Genomic DNA, 12,909 nt, shown 5'->3' on the forward strand with positions numbered 1-12,909 from the left:
GAGTACACAACATGGTGACTCTAGTTAACACGGTTCTGTGGTTTGAAAGTTACAGAGAGAGGGGCACCGGGTGGCTCAGTAGGTTAAGCGTCCAACTTCGGCTCTTGTCATGATCTCGAGGTTCAGGAATTCAAGCCCCACGTCAGGCTCTCTGCTGTCAGCACAGAGCCTGCTTCGGATCCTCTGTCTCCCTCTCTCTCTGCCCCTCCCCTGTTTGTGTGCACACGCATGCTCTCTCTCTTTCTCTCAAACATAAAATAAAACATTAAAGGGGCACCTGGGTGGCTCATTTGGTTGAGCCGCTGACTCTGGATTTCAGCTCAGGTCATGATCTCACCATTCGTGGGATCGAGTCCTGCATTGGCGGATTGGAACTGCTTAGGATTCTCTCTCTCCTTCTCTCTCTGCCCTTCCCCTGCGGTCTCTGTCTCAAAATAAATAAATACACATAAAAAAATTTTATAAAGTTGCTGAGAGAGTAATCTCATCAAAAGGAAAAAACATTTTCTTTCTTTCTTTCTTTCTTTCTTTCTTTCTTTCTTTCTTTCTTTCTTTCTTTCTTTCTGGATCTATATGATATAATGATATTAACTGAACTTATTGTGATCATTTCATAACATATGGAAGTCATGCGAACATCATGTTGAATACCTTAAACTTATACAGTGCTCTATGTCAATTATATCTCAATTAAACTGGAAAAAAATATTTAAAAGCAAAGCAAAATGATACAGGGAAATTCTGAGAAACTGCCATAGTTAAGGCAACATGATGATGTAATGTGTTATCGTGGACGGGATGCTGAAGAGAAAAAAGAGCATTAGGTAAAAGTTGAGGAAATCTAAATTAGTTCATGATAATGTATCAATATGGATTTATTAATCATGACAAGTGTACCATATGTAGGACATTAGCAATAGGGGAATCTGGATGTGGGGTATAGGAGAACTCTTTGCACAATATTTGCACTTTTCTGGAAATCTAAAACTCATCTAAATTAACAGGATATTTTTTTAACAATTAGAACAGTAGATTTTCTTAACCAAATTCTCAGTTTCTGCCTCAAAGACCTTCTTTGTTTTTTGCTTTGATTTCACTCATTGACATCTCTTCCTTCTCTTTCCTCAAGGCTTGGAAATTCTAGCTCACTCACCTCTCTTTGAGAGTGTGTTCAATTTCTCTTCTTGCCCTTCATTTGCTCCCATGTCACCTGCTCTTATCCTAGTACATCTGGCCAGTTTTCCTGCTCCTTGATTTGTGAGTGTCGGTAGCGTGCTGCCCTGGGCAGGGCAAGACAGAGCAGGTCTGGGCGGCCAACCTACTATCATCTCAGCAACTCCAACTTTGTCACCTGAAAGAGCATATCTTGTCTCTTTTGAGCAGAGGTTGTTTCTTTGAGGAACTGACAACATAGCATTCTCATCTCAGGCGCTAAAAAAAACCTTAGAAGTTAAGAACATCATGGCAGGAACTCTGAAAATCATTTGGCCTACACTCTCATTTTAAAGATGAGGGCCAGGAGAAAAATAAAGTGAACAGGATTAAGTTCAAAACCAGGTTTCCTAATTCAGAGATCATATGTGCAGTTAGTTGCACAACATTTTAAGAGAAATAATGACCCAGATCAATTACATTCATATCAGAACCGAAGGATCTACTTTGGGCAAAGCATTGTACTAGATGCTAGAGGTAATAGAGACATGATCCAGAACTGTCTCTGCCCCAGGGAGCTTTCAACGTAGGGATGGGTGGGAAAGAACACCAATATGTGGAATAAACATAATATAAGCAAGAATAATACATGTGCCGTAAGTACTATAAGGTTGTGAGGAGGGAGGCATGACATCCAACTGAGGATATCAGGAAAGGATTCATGGAGGGGGTTTCATTTGTGGTGGACTTTGAAGGATGGGTGAGATCTTGATGGGTAGTGTTGGGGGCAGAGGCGGGGAGTGGGCAAGACATTGGAAAGAGAAGATCACAAGCCAAGTCAGAAATGTGAGAAAGGGTAGACTGCATTTGAGGAAAAACAAACCACCTGGTTTGGTAAGAAGAATCTTCAATAGATTAGAATAGTATTCTAGAGGGCTGTCGCTGACTGTGGCTTTGGTATGTAATTCTGTAACTAATAAGGGATGCCCAGTTTGTGCCACTGGTAATGAAGATGTGGTGTTTATCACTACGGAATAGTAAGGTCAGAGCCACACTTTACCTCCAATGCGGAGACACAGCGTAAGAGTCACTGGAGGAAGGCATGTCCTTTGAATGAGGTGGGAACAACTGGGGAACCCAGAGTGTTCTATGAAGACATGAGGCTTAAGTGGAACAACACAAGTATAGCCAGTTAAATGTGTGAGCAGTGAGTTATGCAACATGATGAGGGTGAGGCTGGGAGGCTCAGGACACTACAAATAAGGGGCTCATTTTTCTGGAATATTCTCTCGAGCTGAGCATCAAGAGGGTACTTAAGGAAATGAAATGGACACAATAGAAACAAAATTCCAAAGTGAGTGCTGGAATAAGTTGCAGATTTTCAAAGGAAATGCTCAACCACTAGTTTCATAATTCTAAAAATACTCACCCTGTAATAAGGGTGTCATGGGCGGTCGCATGTATCAGTTTAGTCAGACGACAGTACCCAGCCACTCAATCAAACACAAACCTAGGTGTTGCTGTGAGAGTATTTGGCAGGTGTAATCAAAATCCAAAGTCAGTTATTTTTCGTGTGATTCTCTAGATAATCTAGGTGGGCCTGGTTCAATCAACTGAAGTTGAGAAGCATTAAGAGCAGAGCTGAGGTTTCCCTGAGGAAAAGAAGTGTCACCTGTGGGACGCAGCTTTGACTACTGCCAGAGAGTTCTAGCCTGCCCTTCCTGATGGCCTGCCCTATGGATTTGCCTCCACAATCATGTAAGTCAATGCTTTGCAATACATTTCTTAATATATATCTCCTATTGGTTGTTTCTCTGGCTGAACCCTGACTGATCGAACGAGTTGAAAGAGGAATGTTCGAGAGACAATTTACTGAGGATAACGTCTTTGGACAGAGATTTTGACCTGCGTTCCCTGAAGTAGGGGCAGCCTGGACTGATGGCAACCTCAGAGGCTGAGTGGTGGGCTTGCTCCTTTAGCAGAGGAGCCCCTGAACCCAGGACAGAAGCTTCCAGGTAAAGCTATGAATGAAACATATACTGACATGTGCTTCCTAGTGAAAGCTCACTAAAATGATCATACAAGGATTTTCCAGAAAGCCATAAATCCAGCAGCGCCTGGGTGGCTCAGTCGGTTAAGCTTCTGACTCTTGGTTTCAGCTCAGGTCATGATCTCACAGTTTCGTGAGTTTGAGCCCTGAGTCGAGCTCTGTGCTGACAGCATGAAGACTGCTTGGGATTCTCTGTCTCTGTCTCTCTGTCTCTCTGTCTCTCTGTCTCTCTCTCAGCCCCTCCCCCACTCACACTCTGTCTCTCTCAAAAAGAAATAAACGTAAAAAAAAATAAATGAAAAACAAAAAGCCATAAATCCATAAAGATAGGAAGCCTAGAAAAAGGGACAACAGGAACAACATCTTGGCAGCAAGGGGATAAAGGTGTGGTAAAAATCCCAGCAGAGCCTGTGGTGGACCAGGGAAGGTCTTTCTCTGAAGGGCCAGGCTGATATAGTTACTGCATGGTGGGGAACAGGGGGCATGCTGTTTCTGCAGGCTGACTGCCTACAGGAAGGGAGAATTTATCCCTCGTGTCTTCTTCCAAAGCCTCTAGTTAAGTAAGTTACTCCTTCCTGCCAGGGGAAGGGAGAGAAAGTAGGTATGGAGAGGCCAGTAGAATTATACAGTCATGTCCTCCACATGCCACCCCCTTCCCCCCCAATAAGGTCTATGCCATTTTTTAAAAGTGTTTATTTTTGAGAGAGAGAGAGAGAGAGAGAGAGAGAGAATCCAAAGCAGACTCTGCACTGGCAGCAGAGAGCCCCATGCAGGGCTCAAACTCACGAACCATGAGATCATGACCTGAGCCAAAGTCAAGAGTTGGATGCTTAACCGACTGAGCCACTAGGTGCCCCAAGGTCTATGCCACTTTTATGTTTTTTCTGGGTTTCACAAGGACTGATTTTAAAAAGGCACAGGCACAGTTGGATTATAACACATATCAGTTAAAACCCCACATTCAGAATCTCCCAATAACAAAATAGAGAATGAAATAGCTTCAGAGGATTTTTCTTTAACATAAAATTAAGTATAATAAATTCAGCAAAGTACAACCATAGATAGCTAGCCATCGTATTGGCCACCATTTCTGGCTGGTTTCAGTAGAAAAGGGATTCATTGCAGTGATGTTGGGCCTCATGGAGAGCTTCAGGGAAGGCTTAAAAGGCAGGATTGGAAAATGGGCAGAAATGAAAGGAGGCTAGCCAGCCAGGAAGGGCCTGCCTCCCCTGCCGAACACACACCAGGGCTGTGGCTTGCATCACTGATCCTGAACACATTTTTGGCCTTTGCTCACCATCACCCCTCCACAACCCCCGCTCCACCCCACGAAAATGGATGGTGCAGCCACTGTCAGAAAGAATGCTCTACTTGCTTTGCTTCTTTCCAACGCTAACTTCAGGTTCAAAGACCTAGGTGCATGCATCTGACAGGCTAAATCCAGGTCACGTACCCTCTCCCTGTTAGGTGATGTGACAAAGTCGGTATCTGCTGTTCTCACCTGATTGTGGGAGGGAGACCATTCATGGGGAATTTCCTAAATATAGGAATGAGGTCCACAGGCTCAGAGGTGAAGATAAAAAAAATGACAAATGCACACTACAACACTTTTCGGCAGTGGTGCCTACAACCAAATATTCTTGTGTATTAAGGCAAATCATACCTAACCCCACCATTTTGTATTCTATAGTGCTGTTATGATCACCAGAGAGATAAACACAAAGTGCAATTTATCAGGAATTAAAGTCCACAAAACAAAATGTTAGTACAACAATAAATCTTGGTTGCAAGGAGGAGAATCAAGGAAGAAAATAGCTAAGACAGGAAATATGGAAGTTCTCATGTGCACTATATCACACGTTTTTGCTACTTTTTAAACTCGAAGCATTCGTCATGTGAGTACAGTGATTTAACATCCTCTTCTCAGTTCAGAAATGGAACCTCAGGCCAGTATTTAAAAATGGCAACCAAACTTTTGTTTTATTTCTTCCTGTCTTTTTCTCAAGTATTCAGCTTCAGTAACAATGTTGATAAGTGTTCTTGGCAGATTGCCCCTTAATTATTCTTTATTTTAACACTCGCTACAATTCAGGACTCTCATTTTGAGAGTAAGGTTATGCTGGAATATAAACAGTTACTATTTTAAAATAACGTTTGCACGGTAGCATTTCCTTTCCTTGGTTGGAAGCCGTGAGATGGAACTCACTGCACTCTTCCCGCATCAGCTTGTCAGTCCTAGACCGGACATACCTGCATGCGTCAAAGAGAGCTTCAAAAATATATTTTAAAATACGTTTGCGAATTGGCATTCCTTATTCTTGATTACGCGTTTTATGTGCCAGCACGTTTCTCCAGGCAACCATACTTGAAACTGGCATTCTGAATATATCATAATGAGCATGATAAACTTGACTGATGTGAGTGTACTTCTGGTTAAAGTTATGGTTCCCACACTGCTACTATCCTCTTTGCCTAAAATAAATTAGGATCATTCTCCCCTCCCCCGCCCCACCTCCACCCTGCCCCATCTCCAAGTCTGGCTAATGCCTGTTAGTTCTTTAAATTCAGCTCAGTCATACTTGTCTTCTGTCTGTTCATCAGACAGGGGTCATTTATTTCTGTCTCAGAACCTTTGTACTTGTTCTTCTTGCAAGTCCCAGGGCCTCCTATGACTGGCTCCTTCTGATCATTCGTTTCTCAGCTCGACTTTCACAAGAAATGACTGTTTTCCTAGCCCCCTCATGTATCACCATCCTCCTCCCAGCCAATCATATTTTATCCTATTATCCTGCTTCATTTTCTTAGTATTGTCTCTGGAAACATTGCAGCTTATTTATTAACTTATTTATCGATTTGCTTACATATTTCACTGGCTCCTCCCCATCTTTAACACTGTGACTTATAATTAGAAATGTATTTTTGGTCTGTGTCCCATTTCTGGCACAGAGCTACGAAAACCCTTGGAATATCCTAAGTGGTCAGAGCGATAAATGTGCCATTATTCATAACAAACCCTTCAACCACACTTGAATTTATGTTGATGAGGTGACTTTAGGAAAGCACCTAAAGATGCTGGCTGGTTTTCAGGGGAACCAACCCTGTGTTTAGAGGATTGGGACTTTCAGTCCCTCTATCCGCCCCCTGTTACCCACCCCCCGGGAGGGGAGAGGGGCTGGAGATTGAATTCAATCAACCATGCCTAAAACATGAAGCCTCCATAAAACCTCAAAAGGAGAGGGTCTGAAGAGCTTCTGGGTTGGTGAACGAGAACCTACCTAATGCTGGGAAGATGGCACACTCCAAACTCCATGGGGACAGGAGCTCTTGTACTTGAGACATTTATGGATCTTTCCCTACGTTGTCTTCATTTGGCTATTCGTTTATAGCCTTAAAATCCTTTGTAATAAGCCAATAATTACTACTGTCTAGTAAGTAAACTGGTTTACTGAGTGCTGTGAGTTGCTCTGGAAAATTAATTAAACCTAAAGGGGGTGCCATGGGAATCTCTGATTTATAAGTGGTGGGTGAGGAGCACAGGTAGTAATCAGGACTTGTGACTGTGCCTGAAGTGGTTTGAGAGGGAGGCAGTCTTGTGAGACTGAGCCTTTAACCTGTAAGATTGGATGCTGTTTCCAGGTAGATAGTGTCAAAATTGAGTTAAATTGCAGGACATCCAGCTGTTGTCGAAGAATTGCTTAATGCGTGTCAGAAGTGAAGTTGTGTGAGAGAAAATGGAGGAAACATATAGCAGTGTGTTTTTCTTTAGACCACCCCACTAGAAAGAAAGTTCTCTGGGCACAAGGACATTGTTTGTTTTGTTTCAAACTGTTAACCTTGTGGGATGGGAATCTTGAGCAAGGAAGGTGCCTTTCTGAGAAAAATGCCAACACCAAGGAAATCATTCTCCACAGTTGTGGAGAGTGCTATAGTAGGAAAGACATCAACTGACCTCTTGGATCCAATTTTCCTAGAAAAAAACCGAACCTCCTGGATTTTTCATTATACAAACACATTGATTAAGTTAGTTGATGTTGGTTTCTGTTCTTTGCAACCAAAAGAGTATTGACTAATACACCAGTGAATGGGCTCTCCAAATTAAATCACCCAGTTAGGCAACCAGTTAGGGTTTGAAGGGTGTATATTGCCATGAAATCCCACGTCTGGCAGGAAGAGTCCTGGGATTACTCAACCTTCAGGCAGCTCCCAGACACCCATATCCACACACAGGAAGGTGACTGTTCAAGTAGAACTCCTCCATATGGCAGATACAGTTCCTGCCTACGCTTTAGTCTTTTGCTCCGTATTCCTTAGAAATAGAACCCAGAACTTCTTTTAGAGAAGGCTGAAGCTAATAATGATAACGGTCTTCCCCCATAATGATTGATTTAGGAATGGGCATGTGATGCCATTCTGCCCAATGAAATATGTGAGAATCCAGAGAGGCTTTTGGAAAAGTTGTCTTTGCTCTTCCAAAGGGATTTTGGGAAGGAAGCCCTTTCCCCCTCTTCCAGCCTTTGGGTATTGTTAGGCAAAGACATAAATCTTAGACCTGTTGCAACCATCTTGTGATGTGACTAAATAAGCCTGAAGACAAAAGCCAAACAAAGCCATGGGGGTAGCGGAGCGAAACCATGGCCGGATCTTCCCGCAACAACCACACAGCTCTTACTCCCTGTGTGCTATGAGACCCTTTACATGCATCTGTGGGAAGCTCTGAGGTTCTCTTTCATACTCCTTTAGTGTCATGGTGTCATAGCACAGGAGCCGTCCTCTGTCTCCTTCGCAGGCAATTCCTCATGCGACCATTCCAACACATTTTCTTTAAAAAATCTACAGACCAAAAGTAGGCACTAATCTTTATATTTAATGTGCTCCCACCCTCCCCCCGGGGGACGTATGTAAAGTTCTTCCAATTCTTCCTCCATGCCCCAAAGTGCTCCTAAGGCTGCCGTGGGACAGGACTTCAGGCCCTGCAGCTCAGCAATCAGGCAGTCGAGGAGGGGAATGTCAGTATTCTCTTCCTGTCAATAACCAAAAGTTTAATTTCACCTGGGAGCAATGGAGAAAGAACCACCTTTCCTCCAAAGGGCAAGAAGAAATTGCCCTCTCCCTAGTATCCCAAACTTCTCTCTGGACTTAGGTCTCTTGACCTCCCCCTCTTCCTACCCTCACCACCCTCTTTTCTTTTATGTTGTGGAGGTATAGTAGGTGGTGGTTGATTGCAGAAAGGTTTTTCTTTCACCAATTCAAAATCCCTTTGTAGGAATGAAACTGGCTCCAGTGTTGCTCTTTATAGACTGTAAGGTATTTAGTGCGTCTTTATTTCTCAGCTTTGGGCCCCAATGCTCAGTGCCGGCCTGGGTGCTCCAAATCTAGGGTGACTCACATTGAGTAACTCAGGCTATCTGTGAGCTGGACACTATCTTAACATATTCCTTCCATACACTACTGTGAGGGACAGTGAGGGCAGTATGTGTTTTCAGGAGGTGGAGTCTTCGGTGAGGTACCCCCTAAGGACCCGGAAACTGGGTCATCCACTGAAGAATAACCTTTAAGAAGTTGACACATACTGAAGCAGAGATAGAAAACGTCACTTCAAAGAAACCAAATGTTACTCAGGCAGTAAGGCTAGACTTTAACCTGATTGATTGTACTGACTTGTTTAGGGAACAGAATGGGAAGTGGAGATGGTCAGTCATGGCTTCATAAAAAAGAAGTCACAGATACAAACGCAAACCATGCCCAATTAAGAATGGGTCACAGAAGAGATTAGGAGTGGATTGTGTATCCAGTGTTCTTGAGCCATTGGCAAAGCCAGTCTTCAAGTGGCATGGGCGAAGTTCATTGGTAGTTTCGTGGCCTTGGCATATCTTCATTCCTATTTGGAAGACCGTCCTATTGAAAAATGGATACGTCATGTCACCATAACCTGATGAGAAGAGGAGCTTGAAAGAGCTGTGTTTCTAATTTTCTTCCCAATTCCATGTGTACAATGTCCGAGGATGACACGACCTCCCGTGTTGGTTAACCTAGAGGGTGAGTCATGCGGACTTTGAGGGCTGGGGTTCCTTTTGTACTATCAGTAGTGAACTGGCATTCTGATTTATGCATCATAAACATGGTCAATGTAGTGCACCCCTCAGAGACGGACTTGTTCTTAGCAGGCTGATAGAAGACGTCTGCTGAGCCCAGGAGCCAGGCACCAAAAGAGTCCCCAGGGTACTCGGTGCTGTCCTCTGAAGCCTCTTGGGAGAAGTTACCTACATTGCCTTACTCGACATCTACCACCCCACCCCAGTCTACCCTCTTTGAACACAATTGTGTTTCTGTATACACAATAGTAGAAGGAACATGGGTTTTGACATCACAAGACCTGGATTTGAATTCCATTTTTGCTACTTTTTAATTGAGTAACTTGAAACAAGTTACCTAACTTCTCTGCACCTCATTCTCCTCGTTTGTAAATTGGGTTTTACACAGTGGTGAATTAGAGGGATAGTGTATACAATACACATATTATAATCTCTGAAAAACACTATACACTCAATAAACCCTTACTACAAATGTTGACAAGTGAGAAGTAGATTAACCTCAAGATCACACTGTAGGAAGAACATTCCATTGAACTCACTCCCTTGCCTCCCAAATTATATGGAAAAAATATCATACTCTTGCTCTCTTAACACTCCTTTTACCTGAAAAACCCAGCACGAGGGAAATTTTACTGGAACTCACCACCACTTGGACTTAGGCTATCACTCTTGATTGAAGTTGCAGTTCCCACGTTATACAGTTGATGGTTCCCTTTCCCTGAAATGATGCCCCCTCCCTGGTCCACGACCCAGATATCTCCCGTCACTCCTCCAAAACTCAGCTCAGACATATGGGCCTTTTGTTTTCTATTCTTCAACTGGGCAAACCTTTGCCCTTCCTGGCCCTTTCACTCGGCAACCCTCTGACTCCAGAGCTAGAGAGGTTCTTCCTCTCCACCTCATGGACCTGTCCACCCAACAGGCATTTTCTTGTTTCATTACTCCACTGCATTCTTTTCTTCACGGTATGATCCCTGCCTGAAGAGACATCAACTTATTCTTTTTCCTACATAATGTTTGGTTTTCCTCCACTAAGCTTGACTGGATCAGAAACTGTGTCTGTCTTGTGTGCCACAATGAACCCTTGAGCCTAGAACAGTGCCTGGCACACTGTAGTGTTCAATAAAGATCTCTGAATGTGATAAATGGACAAATACCACTTGCTCTGGAAAGCCTTCCTTTGCCACCAGGATGAGTTCGGTCCTCCTCCTCTGAACCTCCAGTGTCCTTTGGGCATGCTTCTTTGTATAACGCTTGAACTATGTTGTGATTACTAATTGTGTTATTTAAGAAATACCTGTCATGCGTCCTCACACAGTAGTAACCCTTTCAGGGGTAAGGTGGGAAAGAGGAAAGGCAAGAGATAAAACCCTAGAGAGGGGTTGTGTTGGAAACACCACCTGTTTGTGGGGGTAAAAGTGCTAAGTCAGTAGGGTTTTCAATCAAGTTCCCATTAAGAAATTTTGGGAAGGGGGTAGGCGATGGTTCTGGAGAGAGGAGACTATATCCCTGGGCACCACAAGCCTACTGTGGAGTGCAGCAGTGGAGGTGAACTAGTGTCATTGTGCTGTCAGGTAGGGACAGGTCCCGAGTTGTGTGGAAGCAGTACAGAAACTCCTCACCTCCAGCAGAGCACAGAAGAGCTGAAACTGACCATGTTGAGGGGCTGTGCTGCAAAAGGGGCTGAGGGAGCCTCTAGCAGAGGTCTGCTGTAGGACTGCTGGTAGGGCATCCGATGAAAGCCATGATGAGCCTTAGGACTATGCAGAGGTGAGCCCGGGTTCCTGTGAACACAGGGAGGCCAGTATGAGGACCCATGAGCATGGCTGAGCGCCCTACCCTCCTCTGATGTGACAACAACCCAGTGAGCAAATCCAGGTGCCATCTTGCCCAGTAGAGGGACTTGTGGAGAAATAGCCCTGAGAAGGAATTAAACTTTCAATCTATAGAATATTTAGGCAAAATAGAGCTGTTAAACCTGAAGAGATGGAATTGCAAATTTGAAAATTCCTCCTACCCCACCCTCTCCTACTCTTTATCTAGTGAAATAAAGGCTGGAAACCCAGCCTTTTGCCATTTTTACTTTTCTCCATTCTTTAGACTATGAACTCTTTGAGGAAAGAGTCTTTTGTTGTGTCTTCCTACCGTCTGGCACAAGTGGGAGCCCAGACAAAGTTTTCCATTTTCCAGCAGTTACACGAAAACTAAAAAGAAACAGGTGAAATTAATTTTAATAACATATATTATTTAACCCCACATAATCAAAGTATTATTGTAACATGTACCAATATGAAAATAATTAAGGTGATATTTCCTTTTTTTGTACTAAGTCTTTAAAATCGGGGATGTATTTTACACTTCTCTCACTTTGTGCTAGCCACTTTTCAAGTACTCAAGAGCCACATACAGCTAATCCTTGTTTTATTGGACAGCATAGGCCGGGCACAATCCCTGCTGCAGAGCAAGTAAAAAAGTAAGTGTTTGTCCAATGGGTGAATTTATAATACTAAATGCTATCATAACATCTTCCTGCCTCTAATAAAATTTTTGTTCCTTTCAAAGCAGGGCAGAACAATAAACTATATTTTGCCTTTGATGTGTAGCATCTATAGTCCTTGACCAACATGACTTAGCATTCAACTTAGAAACTATAAGGAAACATAGATCTTAATGTCTTAAAAATGCACATTCAAGTATGACATTGACTTGACTATGCTTGTATAAAATCGTAACTCAAAAAAAACTTGCAGCCCCTTCTGAGATAAATATATGTATATTTTGTCCTCAACTGCATGGGCCAGAGCTAATATTTGTGTAGCTTGGTATTATCTATTATGTTTCACAGAATCTCTGAGGCTTGTTCTTAAAAATTCAATTAAGATGCTCTGTATCTAATTATTAACCCATTTCATGGTTTATTGCTTAGCTTCCCAGCTATCAATAACTGTGCTCATTTTGCTTAACTGAAGATTAATTCGATCAAAAAGACAATCTGTGCCTTGTGGGAATTTCCTGTTGTGCAAGATGATCATTCTCACGACTATCTGGCTAATCATTTCCTACTGTGAACTCCCGGAGTTGGAACTATTTGCTCTCCCTTTCTAAGAATAAAGCTGTATCTTCTTTCTTCTGGTTGTCTTTACTGCTTTTCAATGCATTCTATGCCAAGAATGTTTAATTCCCCCCCACCCCCCCACCCCCCCCAATTGCTGTTGATCACAACCAGCCAATTTTTGTCTCTCTTTAACATCTACTTTTTGAGTGTATGAATTGGGCAATACTATGGAGTGACAGCCATTGAGTGGCCTGTTCCCCCCAAGTAATTTATGCCACCAGTTCACAGTGGTTCCATTGCCAGTATATTTTGCCACTTCGCTGTTGAGAATGTCTCTTACTAGGTTAATATCTATAGTGGATAATAAATTTCATATAACAGTAGTTGTGCAATGCACAGAATCATCAATGACCACTTGTTAGCAGCATTCCTGGGTCTCAACGAAACAGAGGGGGAGGGATACAAACAACTCTCAGGGTCCCCCACCAAAGCAAAGTTTACGGATTCTCAGTCTGAGGAGGAGATGGGGCAGAGTCTAATTTAAGGCCATAATTATCCTC

This window comes from Felis catus, chromosome A1 (assembly GCF_018350175.1).
Source record: "Felis catus isolate Fca126 chromosome A1, F.catus_Fca126_mat1.0, whole genome shotgun sequence".
Lineage (NCBI taxonomy): Eukaryota > Metazoa > Chordata > Mammalia > Carnivora > Felidae > Felis > Felis catus.